The 10804-nt window shown below is 51.2% G+C and overlaps 1 long non-coding RNA gene across 1 annotated transcript in view; it reads left to right on the top strand.

Moving 5' to 3' along the window:
* LOC135901074 (uncharacterized) overlaps positions 1-10804 on the top strand; it is a 264555-nt gene that overhangs the window by 231070 nt on the left and 22681 nt on the right. The window lies entirely within an intron of this gene.

Raw genomic sequence — 10804 nt, 5'->3', positions numbered from 1 at the left:
CGTGATGCTCGTTTTAGCGGTCGAATCATTGCGTACTTAACCTGAAGGAAGCTGTTTCTTTATTCTTTGCTATAGGTTTGACGTAGTAGCACTGCGGGAATCCGCAAGGTGTAGAGAAGTAATTAATAGAGGAATAGTGAGACATCCACCCAAAGGTAACCCGTATGTGTCGTCTACCTTTTATCAATAACCAAAGGTGTTGATTACTGATAGGCCGGGCCCAAATTGCGTCCCATATTTGATAGCTGTGTACAGTAAAAACAATACTAAGAACGCGTTGAAGGGTTGAGGATACAATACCCATGCAATGCAATTCCCTTTGCTCTATTCCATCCTTATCCACCGTTCACGGCTGGTAATTCAATTCATGAAATGTTCACGCTCTTCCCCCATCACAGATGGTTTTTTTTTTTGCTTTTTGTAGAAATTGCAATAAATCTTGTTCTTGGCTTCGAGAATGCGTTTTGGTTCCATGACACACATGCAAATATGCCGTACACCCACAATGCGGGTATTTCTACCGTTACTGTCCAATGTACAGCCGTGGGATCGAGGACGTGCTGGTCACGCGACTTAAGCCACTACCCAGAATACGCAAGAAGGACCGACACGGGAAGGAAAGGGAAATTTTGCATAATGAATCCTTACCAACTAGCTCAGCTTTCTGTCGTTCTAAGGAAAGGGAGGCGCGCGTTCGTGCCACCAACTACTCAACCCAGTGAAAAAAAAAAAGAGTATGATAGTATTTCTGAGTGGGACCGAGTTGGTTCCATTGGGACATCATTGGAGACCTAATTGGTTCCAATTGAACGTGTTGTACCAATTGGCACCAATTAAACGTCGCTGGAGCTTGATATTCCCATTCGTCCCATTTGGAAGTCACTGGAGGATTAATCCCGAGAAACAACAACAAAATAGTTTATAATCATAATAGCATACTTATAATGCGAGTCATCAAATAAAATAGCCTTGTAGTGTGATCAATGGAGAGAAGCATTTAGCCTATTTTGTGTGTGTGTGTGTGTGTGTGTGTGTGTGTGCGTGAAGTTAAGACTCTGCTTTCATACTTTACCGATTTCTCTTGAACCCCTGGCATCGCTTGGTAAACCAAATTTCGCTTGCATGTATAGCACCTGACTTGTATCCATCATTGTGAAGTGATTATCTAATTGTGATATCACGTAAGAAATTATGTAAGGACGTTGTAAGTGTTGTTTTTGGCGACCTTTGTATGGCTCGATCTATGTTTACTCTGGAGGCCCTGGACAAAACGTCCTAGAACGTGTTAAAAGAATGTACCATCCGGTGTGAAGATATTCTTTTCTTTAAATTGCATATTGGTACCCTGTAAATTAACATAGATGGAACAGAAGCACTCTTTGGCTTCTGCACAAGTCCAGCCGCCTTGTGCCTTTGCTCAAGCCAGGTAAATCACCCCTAGACGTGGCGTCTTATCGTCCCATTGCTCTGGCCAGTTGTCTAGGAAAGGTGATGGAGAGGATGGTGCTGACGCGTCTAGAGTGGTATCTAGAACATTACAAGTTATATCCTGACGCTATGGCAGGCTTTCGACGCGGACGCTCTTCTATAGACAACGTCATAGACCTTGTCTCGTCTGTTCAGCACGAAAAAAGCCTCAGGAGACTGTCAGCGGCGATGTTCCTGGATGTTAAAGGCGCATACGACAACGTAACCCATGAAGCCATCCTGGACGCCTTGGGTGATGTCGGCCTAGGCGGCCTTGTTTTTCGGTGGATATCCAGCTTCCTCAAGGACAGGTCATTCTTTGTGCAAACAGAGGACGGTGCGTCATCACAACGCAACACCTACCGAGGCGTACCACAAGGCGGAGTCTTGAGCCCCACTCTATTTAACCTGGTGCTCATCGACCTGGTTCATACCCTTCCAGAATCCGCCCAAGTGACGATCTATGCAGACGATATATGCATTTGGTCATCAGGAGCGACGCGTCCTCAGGTGCGGGCCAGACTTCAAAAAGCGGCCACACTAACATCCGGTTATCTTCGAGCACGAGGTCTGGAGCTGTCCTGCGGGAAGTGCTCTATAGTCGCCTTCACGCGTAAAGCAATGACACCATACGTTATCAGAATTAATGGACAGCCACTTGCCTACGAGAAGACGCACCGCTTTCTAGGAGTAATAATAGACCGAGACCTTTCCTGGAGTCCTCATATCTCCTACCTAAAAAGGAAATTAGTCATGATAACCCACGTGCTCAGATTTCTTGCGGGAAAGTCATGGGGTGCGTCTGTGAGTGCGATGCTCCAACTCTACAACGCACTGTTCCTCGGTCTCCTGCGCTATAGCTTACCTGTACTGGGTGGGACCGGTAAGACCAACCTCCGTGCGCTCCAATCTGTACAAGCTCAAGCTCTGCGAATATGCCTTGGTCTTCCCAGATGTGCGTCCACGGCAGCAACAATAGCCATCGCGCATGACCACCCCATCAACACGTATCTTCAAGTCGACACTTTAAGGATGCATATCAGGCACTTCGCCCGACTTCCGTCGCATCATCTCGCCTCCCTTCCTGCCGCTCGACCTCGTTCAGCGTTTAGCAAGATTATTGCCGCCAACCATGGAACTTTACCGTCAAACTTCACGCCTGCAGCACGACCATCTCAACCGCTGTGGTGCCTCCATCCACTCCAGGCTCTTCTTGTTATTCCCGGTATCAAAAGGAAAACAGAGATGTCAACCTCGCCCTCAAACAAACCGTGCTTTCAGTGCTACATGAACAGCACAGAGGACGCATCCACGTTTACACAGACGGTTCTGTATCCTATATAATAGCTCAGCTGGAGCAGTGGTGATTCCCACAGAGTGCGCTACCCTCAAGTTCAAGACATCTCACATTACATCATCGACAGCTGCAGAACTCGCAGCTATCCGTGCTGCTCTGGAGTTTATTGTTCAGAAATCATCACATTCATGGTCCATCTTATGTGACTCAAAGGCAGCTCTTCAGTGTCTGATGTCCCCTTTCAACCATGGACCAAATGAGCAACTAGTAGCAGACATCCGACTACTCCACCATCACGCAATCAACAAGGGACACAACATCATCTACCAGTGGACACCGGGTCACTGTGGAATTTCAGGAAATGACAGTGCGGATGACGCTGCCCGGTCGGCTCATGATGGCGCCCAGATTATACCCATACCGCTGTCAAGGACAGATGCAGCCACAAGTCTTCGCTCCCTCGCCCGCGAGCTTACACAGAATCTGTGGAACACCAGTGAATTTACGAACGCACGTCTCCACAAATTGGATCCACGTCTGCAACTCCGCCTACCACCAGGGTTGCCACGAGCGGAAGCAACACTTCTGTGCCGCCTGTGGCTCGGCGTGGCATTCACGAACTCATATTCATTCCGCATTGGAATGGCCGACAGCCCTACTTGTGACACCTGCGGCTGCGAGGAGACGATTGAACACCTCCTTTGTGACTGTCCCCGTTACGCAGTGCGAAGAACAGTGCTCGTGACCGCTCTCGCAAAACTGGACAATCGCCCCTTTACAGAGGAAAAAGCTCTAGGACATTGGTCCAGGCGGGCTTCGGCACTCAAGGCCTTAAGGGCTTTGTTGAAGTTTTTAAGGACGTGCGAATTGTGCAACCGCCTTTGAACGTTGTAGAGCGTAGTTTCGCGTTACTGTGCGAATTTTCTTTTTTTTCCCTCTTCTTCTTCTTTCTCCTTTCATTCCCTTTACCCCTTTCCCCAGCACAGGGTAGCCAGCCGGTACTTACACTGGCTAACCTCCCTGTCTTTCCTCTCCTTTGTCTCCTCCTCCTTGTTCTTTGGGGTATAAACTGATTATTATGTCAGAAGCCGAAGACAATTGAGCACGTTTTTTCTTGACTGTTGGGACGCGGTTTCTTTCTGTGATATAGTCCAACGTACCTTAAAGGAATAGCTGCCATTAGATGCGCACGGAACAAAGTCTTTAGCAGTAAAAGACGATGATGGCGTACCTTTTGATCTATAAAAGTTGCTGGGCCTGCACAGTATATGGAGATCTCGGTTGGCTTTTCGTCCCAATAATGATGATGCAAAACATGCCCGTGAATATATTCGCGAGGCTCTAATAATATTGTTACGGGGATGTTGCGAGTATAGAAGGACTGTGTTTACAATATATATAGAGGCTGAGTCAGAGTGGTTTACCAACAACACGTAGCAGCCATCGTCTCCGATCCTTCTTCGTCCTCTCTATTTTTTCATCCTTCCGTAACAGGACCCCCCCGGGGGGGGGGAGGGGGGGAAGCGCCGTCTCGGCGCATGGTAGGCGAAGAATTGCGAGCGAAGTGTGGCTTCAGCCGCGAAACCTGCATGACTTCAACAGGCGTCTGACTTGAGGATGCATCGAAGTGGAGCGGCGAAATTTCGTAATTTACGTCGTTGGCGTATGACTTCATAAGGCCCTGTGTAGCGAGAGAGAAGCTTCTGGGAGAGGCCAACCCGACGACATGGTGACCAGAGGAGCACCCAATTAAGCACCTGGCGCGAACTTAACATCGCGAAGGCAGCGGTCGTAACGCTCTTTTTGTATATGCTGCCAGGCTAATAAACGAGATCGGGTGACTTGACGTTCCATGTGAGCGCGATCGATGACTTCACGAGCGTAATCAGTTGCAACACGCGGCACAGAAGGGAGAATGGTGTCGAACGGCAATGTGAGGTCGCGACCATACAAGAGATAAAAGGGCGAATATCTTGCGGTGTCATGTCGGGACGAGTTATACGCGAACGTCACGTAAGCTAGCGTAGCGTCCCAGTCACTGTGATCGTTGGATACGTACATCGACAGCATCTCTGTGATTGTTCGGTTGAGGCGTTCCGTAAGACCGTTCGTTTATGGGTGGTAGGCGGTGGACAGCTTGTGCTCAGTGGCACAAGAGCGGAGGAAGTCTTCGACAACTCGAGATAAGAACGAGCGGCCGCGGTCTGTAAGTAACTATCTAGGTGCACTGTGGTGGGGAATGATGTCGTGGAGGAAAAATTCAGCGACGTCAGTTGCGCAACTAGTCGGCAACGCCTTTGTTATTGTGTAGCGTGTCGCGTAATCAATAGCGACGGCGATCCACTTGTTCCCTCTGCTCATTGTCGGAAAAGGGCCAAACAGGTCAAGGCATACACGAAAGAACGGTTCAGAGGGAACTTCAACGGGATGGAGTCGTCCGACAGGTGCCAGGGGAGGTTTCTTCCAGCGCTGACACAATTCGCAAGTTGCGACATAACGACGCACAGAGCGGCAGAGACCCGGCGTCGTACGCAGTCGTACGTACGCAAAACTCCAAGGTGTCCCGCCGTCGGTGCATTGTGAAGTTGTTCGATAACGACGGATCGCAGATGACGAAGAAGGACAAGGAGCAACTCAGGGCCGTCAGGGTTGATATTGCGGCGGTAGAGGATGCCGTCATGCAGCACGAACATGCGGCACGTGCCGTCGATGCGGCCAGATTGCACTCCAGCGATGATGAACTGTAAGGATGCGTCGCGTTGTTAAGCGCGCATGTCGGTCATGTCAGTCAAAGCCATCACCCAGGTTACCGGATCATGGGCAACATGATCGGGAGGATCCACGGGGTGACGCGAGAGGCAGTCAGCGTTCTTGTGGAGGTGTCCAGTTTTGTAATGGACACTAAATGAAAATTTCTTGAGCCGCAAAGCGCAGCGATCAAGCCGTCCAGTCGGGTCCCGAAGGGAAGACAGCCAGCAGAGTGCGTGATGGTCTGATGACGACCGAAAGCGTGTGGCCGTACAAATATGGCTTGAACTTGGCTACAGCCCAAGCTAAAGCCAAGCACTCCCACTCGGTGATGGAGTAGTTTCTCTCGGCAGGTGACAGCAGGTGGCTGTCATAAGCTATCACGCACTCGGTACCATTCTGTTGTTGGGCGAGAACAGCTCCAATGCCATGGCCGCTTGCATCAGTGTGGACTTCGATCGATGCAGATGGATCAAAGTGGGCAAGTATGGGAGGCGTGGTCAGAAATCCGATGAGCGGTGAACGTGTGAGCCTACTCCGAGCTCCACGAGAATGGCGTGTTCTTCTTTAGAAGATCTGTCAAAGGCCGAGCAACGTCGGCGAAGTTTTTGACGAAACGGCGAAAGTAAGAACACAGGCCGACGAAGCAGCGCACGTCAGAAGCAGAACGTGGCACAGGGAAACTGCGTACGGCGCGAACTTTTTCCGGATCTGGTTGGCCACCGGATGCGTCAACGAGGTGTCCCAACACGGTAATCCGACGGCGCCCGAATTAGCACTTCGTAGAGTTCTGTTGAAGGCCGGTTTTTTGGAAGACCGCTAGAATTGCAGCGAGTCGGGTAAGGTGGCTGCCGAACGTGGGAGAAAAAATAATAACGTCGTCAAGGTAACAAAGACAGGTGGTCCATTTGTAGCATCGCAGAAGAGAGTCCATCATACGTTCAAATGTCGCAGGAGCATTGCATAGGCCCAAGGGAATGACTTTGAACTGATATAAGCCATCCGGCGTGATGAAGGCCATCTCCTCGCGGTCCACTTCATCAACTGAAATCTGCCAGTAGCCGGACCGAATATCGATGGACGAGAAGCATTTAGCTCCGTGCAAACACTCCAAGGCGTCATCGATGCGTGGTAGTGGGTAGACGTCTTTTCGCGTGACCTTGTTTAAGTGGCGATAACCGACGCAAAAGCGCCAGGTACCATCTTTCTTTTTCACAAGGACGACAGGCGGAGCCCAAGGGCTGGCTGATGGCTCGATGACCCCTTTGCGGAGCATTTTGTCCACTTCTGATTGGATGACTCGACCTTCAGCACGCGATATCCGATAGGGACGCCGACGAATAGGATTCGTGTCTCCAGTGTTTATACGGTGGAGAACAACAGATGTTTGGCCTAAAGGCCTGTCGCTGAATTTAAAGATGTCACTATAGGATTCAAGCAGGTGACGTATGTCCAAGGCCTGTGCAGTGGTGAGGTCAGGTGCAACCATTTTCGCGAAGTTATCCGTTAAGGAACCAGAGCTGTGAGCTGCAATTGGCGCTAATAAGCCACTCTCGGCACTTAGACTCTCAATGTCAAATTAGGAACCACTAGAAACGCTGGCCAAGAACATGCCGGCCGGAATCACTTGAAGGCACAGGCTGAAATTCAGAAGCGGCAGAACGACGTCGTTGTTAGTAGCCGTGACCATCGTATGTGGAACAGCAACATTCCGGTTCAAAAGCACGTCGATGATGGGGCGGAGCACATATTCACCGTCAAGAACACGTGGCTGAGCGGTCAAAGTGACGTAACTGCCTCGGGTGACAGACGCACATCTTGAAGCGTGCACAAGCGCGGTGAGGCGGTACTCGGAACATCGGCGAGTTGAGGCAGTTCTAACTGAAGAACGCCGGTCGCGCAGTCGATGAGAGCATAATGAGTGGATAAAGAGTCCAATCCAAGGATAGCGTCGTGAGGGCAGTTGTCGATCACAGCAAAGAGAACAGAAGTAGGGCGACCGTCTATAATTAAACGCGCAGTACACATTCCAAGAACAACCAGCACGCCGCCGTCGGCCACACTAAGCACTCGGACAGATGCTGGGATGAAGACCTTCTTTAAACGTCTACGTATTTAGGCTATAGCACTCATCACAGGTACATGGGCTCCAGTGTCGACGAGTGCTTCGACACGTACGCCGTCTATTTTAACGTCTATGACACTTCTCCTTGTGGGCACAGACAGAGGATTTGCTGCGGTAGTAGGCAATGCAGCACCACCTCCGAGGGCTGCATTTCTTAGTTTTCCGAAAGGGTGCGGCCAAACGTCACAGCGGACGAAAGGCGACGTGGCTGCGGCGAACGGGAAGATGGACGACATGTTTGTGGTGAACGAGACTGGTGTCCGCGCGGCGATGGTGAGCGACTGTACCACGTGTTCCTAGCAGAGTTGTCGGCGCTGTTATACTCGGCGGTCGGTGAAACATTACGGGCATTTGCATCAAAACGGCTCAGGTATGTCGGCGTGCGAGGTGTGGAGGGCCACGAGTTGCAAGAGTATCGGGCGACATGACCACTGCGGCGACAGGTGAAACAGATCGGCTGGTTGTCCACAGTTCTTCACTCAGTCGGGTTGCGATATCGCGGTGGGAAGCGTCGGGGTGGAGCGAAAATAGTAGAAGGGCGTTCGTTACCTCTGGCATTGGCGACAGCACATACAGAATGTAAACCAATGGTTTCAAGTTCATGGCGAACGAAGACTTGTACGAGAGGAACGGAAGAAGTGGTAGCATCAGGGCTACGCGAACAGAAAGCTGCGGGCGCCATCGCATCCAGTTCACGTCGAACGATTCGCACCACGTCCTCTGATGGCGATGCATGCTGCTGTGCGGGTTGATCTTCAAAGGTCCATGTTGCGGCAGTATTGGGAAGTCTGGCGAATGAGTGCAAGACGCGTCGGCTTTTGATCTACTCGAATTGTCGGCACTCTTTAATGATAGCATCAACTGTAGAGCAGCTCTTGCACAGGAGCAGATTAAACGCGTCATCAGCAATGCCCTTAAGCACGTGCCCGACCTTCTCAGATTCTGGCATGTCATGATCGGCTTTACGACAAAGTGCCAGCACGTCCTGGATCTACGAAACATTGGACTCCATGGGGGATTGGGCACGGGAGGCCAGTTCCTGCTTTGCGGCAATTTTACGGCCGGCTGGTTTGCCAAACAACTCTGTCAACTTCTGTTTGCATTGGTCCGAGCTGGTTAGCTCCTCTTCGTGGTTTTCGTACCACACCTCTGCCGTGCCTCTTAGGTAGAACAACAGGTTGGCTAGCATTAGCGTTGGGTCCCATCTGTTGATTCCACTCACGTGTTCGTACATAGCCACTGTTACGTTTCGCCTATGACGCGCGCTGTAGCCGGCGCGGATTCAACGGACGCCGGGGCTTCGTTCAAAGCGGCGGACATTTTGGCCCGTTCGGAGCGGCCGCGACGCATCCCCGCCGAGCGCGTCCCGGCATGTTCAGTGCCACGTGTCTTTGTGTGTGCGTGTGTGTGTGTGTGCCCACGCTTGTCAAAGCGCGGCAGCCGGGGAGAGGAGCTCCCCCAGTGTGAAGCGAGGAGGTCTCACCGGCGCCGGCCCGGCTGATGCGTCACCTCCTTGTCTCTACATGTCTCTCAGTCCGTCCGTAGCTCGCTGTCACGTGGTGTCATCTCGTGACCTTCCTTCTTGCCCGCGACGCCAAGAGTATAAGAGCAGCTGCCCCCGGACGCCAGGAGAGAGGCTCCGATTTCTTCTGTTGAGTAACGTGCTCTCCCGTCTCTCCACTTCGGTTGACCTGACCGCCCGCTCTTTGCGATGCTAGAATAAACAAGTTGTTCTGTTAGCAGTCGCCTCATGCTTTGCTGGGACCTTCGGATGCTTCCAGTGTGCCCCAGGCCGCCAGGCCAACGCTACCCTTGGGGCTTGCGACCCAGTTGCAATAACGGGCGTCAGCACTGAGGATCCAACATCTGGTTGCCAGCGGTGAGATCGCGACAACGGAGGCCAGCAGCGAAGATATGCGGTTGACTGTATGCTGAGCAGCACAACGACCATCCGGGAGCAGTGCAACGAGCCCTGTGTGATGACTGGTTGCCTGCAGCGGAACGACTGCGCTGAATTCTTGGCTGCGAGGTTTGGTGAGTGCGGGACTTTCTTCTTCTGAGTTTTGCCAGGCTTTTGTTAGTGTCAGAAACAGAGCTGGTAATTGTGGTTGTCGTTGCTGCCGGGTTAGTTGCGGCAAGGCAATAGTAGGCAGTAGAGAAAGCAGCATTCAGAGCAGCCATGGATTTGAAGTCGTTGCGCAAACCGAAATTGTTGGAGCTTGCAAGAGAGTTGGGTCTGGATGTCTCAGACAAACTCAGAAAACCAGAACTGCTAAGGGCTATTCTTGAGTTAGGAGCTGAGGATGACGAGCTGTCGGAATGCCTTGAGACCATTGAGGAGAGGGAGACGGCAAAAAGACAGGAACGCGAACTTAAAGAACAGCAACAGCGAGAGCAACTAGAGAAAGATGAGCGTGAACGTAAAGAACAGATAGAACGAGAGCAACAAGAGAAAGAAAAAGAGCGAGAGCAACAAGAGAAAAAAGATGAGCTTGAACGAAAAGAACGAAAAGAGAACGAAAAAGAAGTGCGCGATCACGCTTTGGAAATGAAGCGTCTCGAGGTAGAGATGGAACGCGCTCCTAATGGAAGTCAGGCACACGGTGCAGGAGAACGAGTATTGTTTAAAATGACTGACCTGATGCGGCCGTTTAAGCTTGGAGAGGACATTGGTTTGTTCCTGGTTAACTTTGAGCGAACGTGCGAGAAGCAGGGGTTCTCTCGGGAAACGTGGCCACAGCGCTTGCTCACTTTGTTACCCGGCGAGGCGGCCGACGTAGTCGCTCGCTTGGAGAGAGAGGAGGCAGAGGATTTCGACAAAGTGAAATCGAGTCTGCTAAAAAAGTACAGGCTGTCAGCGGAGGCGTTCCGTCGGAAGTTTCGAGAAAATGAGAAAGGCAAAAGTGAGCCGTATACAGAGTTTGCCTACAGGCTAATGTCAAACATGCAGGAGTGGCTCAAAGAAGAGAAAGCGTTTGGTGACCACGAGAAAGTTCTGCAGTGTTTGGGGCTAGAACAGTTTTATAGACGGTTACCTGAGAACGTGCGCTACTGGGTCTTGGATAGGCCAGACGTTAGTACGGTGGCTAGAGCCGCTGAGCTAGCCGAAGAGTTTGTGACGCGTCGGGCTCGCGGAGCTAAGGACGGTCAAAAGGGTGAATTTGGCT

The sequence above is a fragment of the Dermacentor albipictus genome, chromosome 1, assembly GCF_038994185.2.
Source record: "Dermacentor albipictus isolate Rhodes 1998 colony chromosome 1, USDA_Dalb.pri_finalv2, whole genome shotgun sequence".
NCBI lineage: Eukaryota > Metazoa > Arthropoda > Arachnida > Ixodida > Ixodidae > Dermacentor > Dermacentor albipictus.
This window is presented reverse-complemented; position numbering and strand designations above follow the sequence as displayed.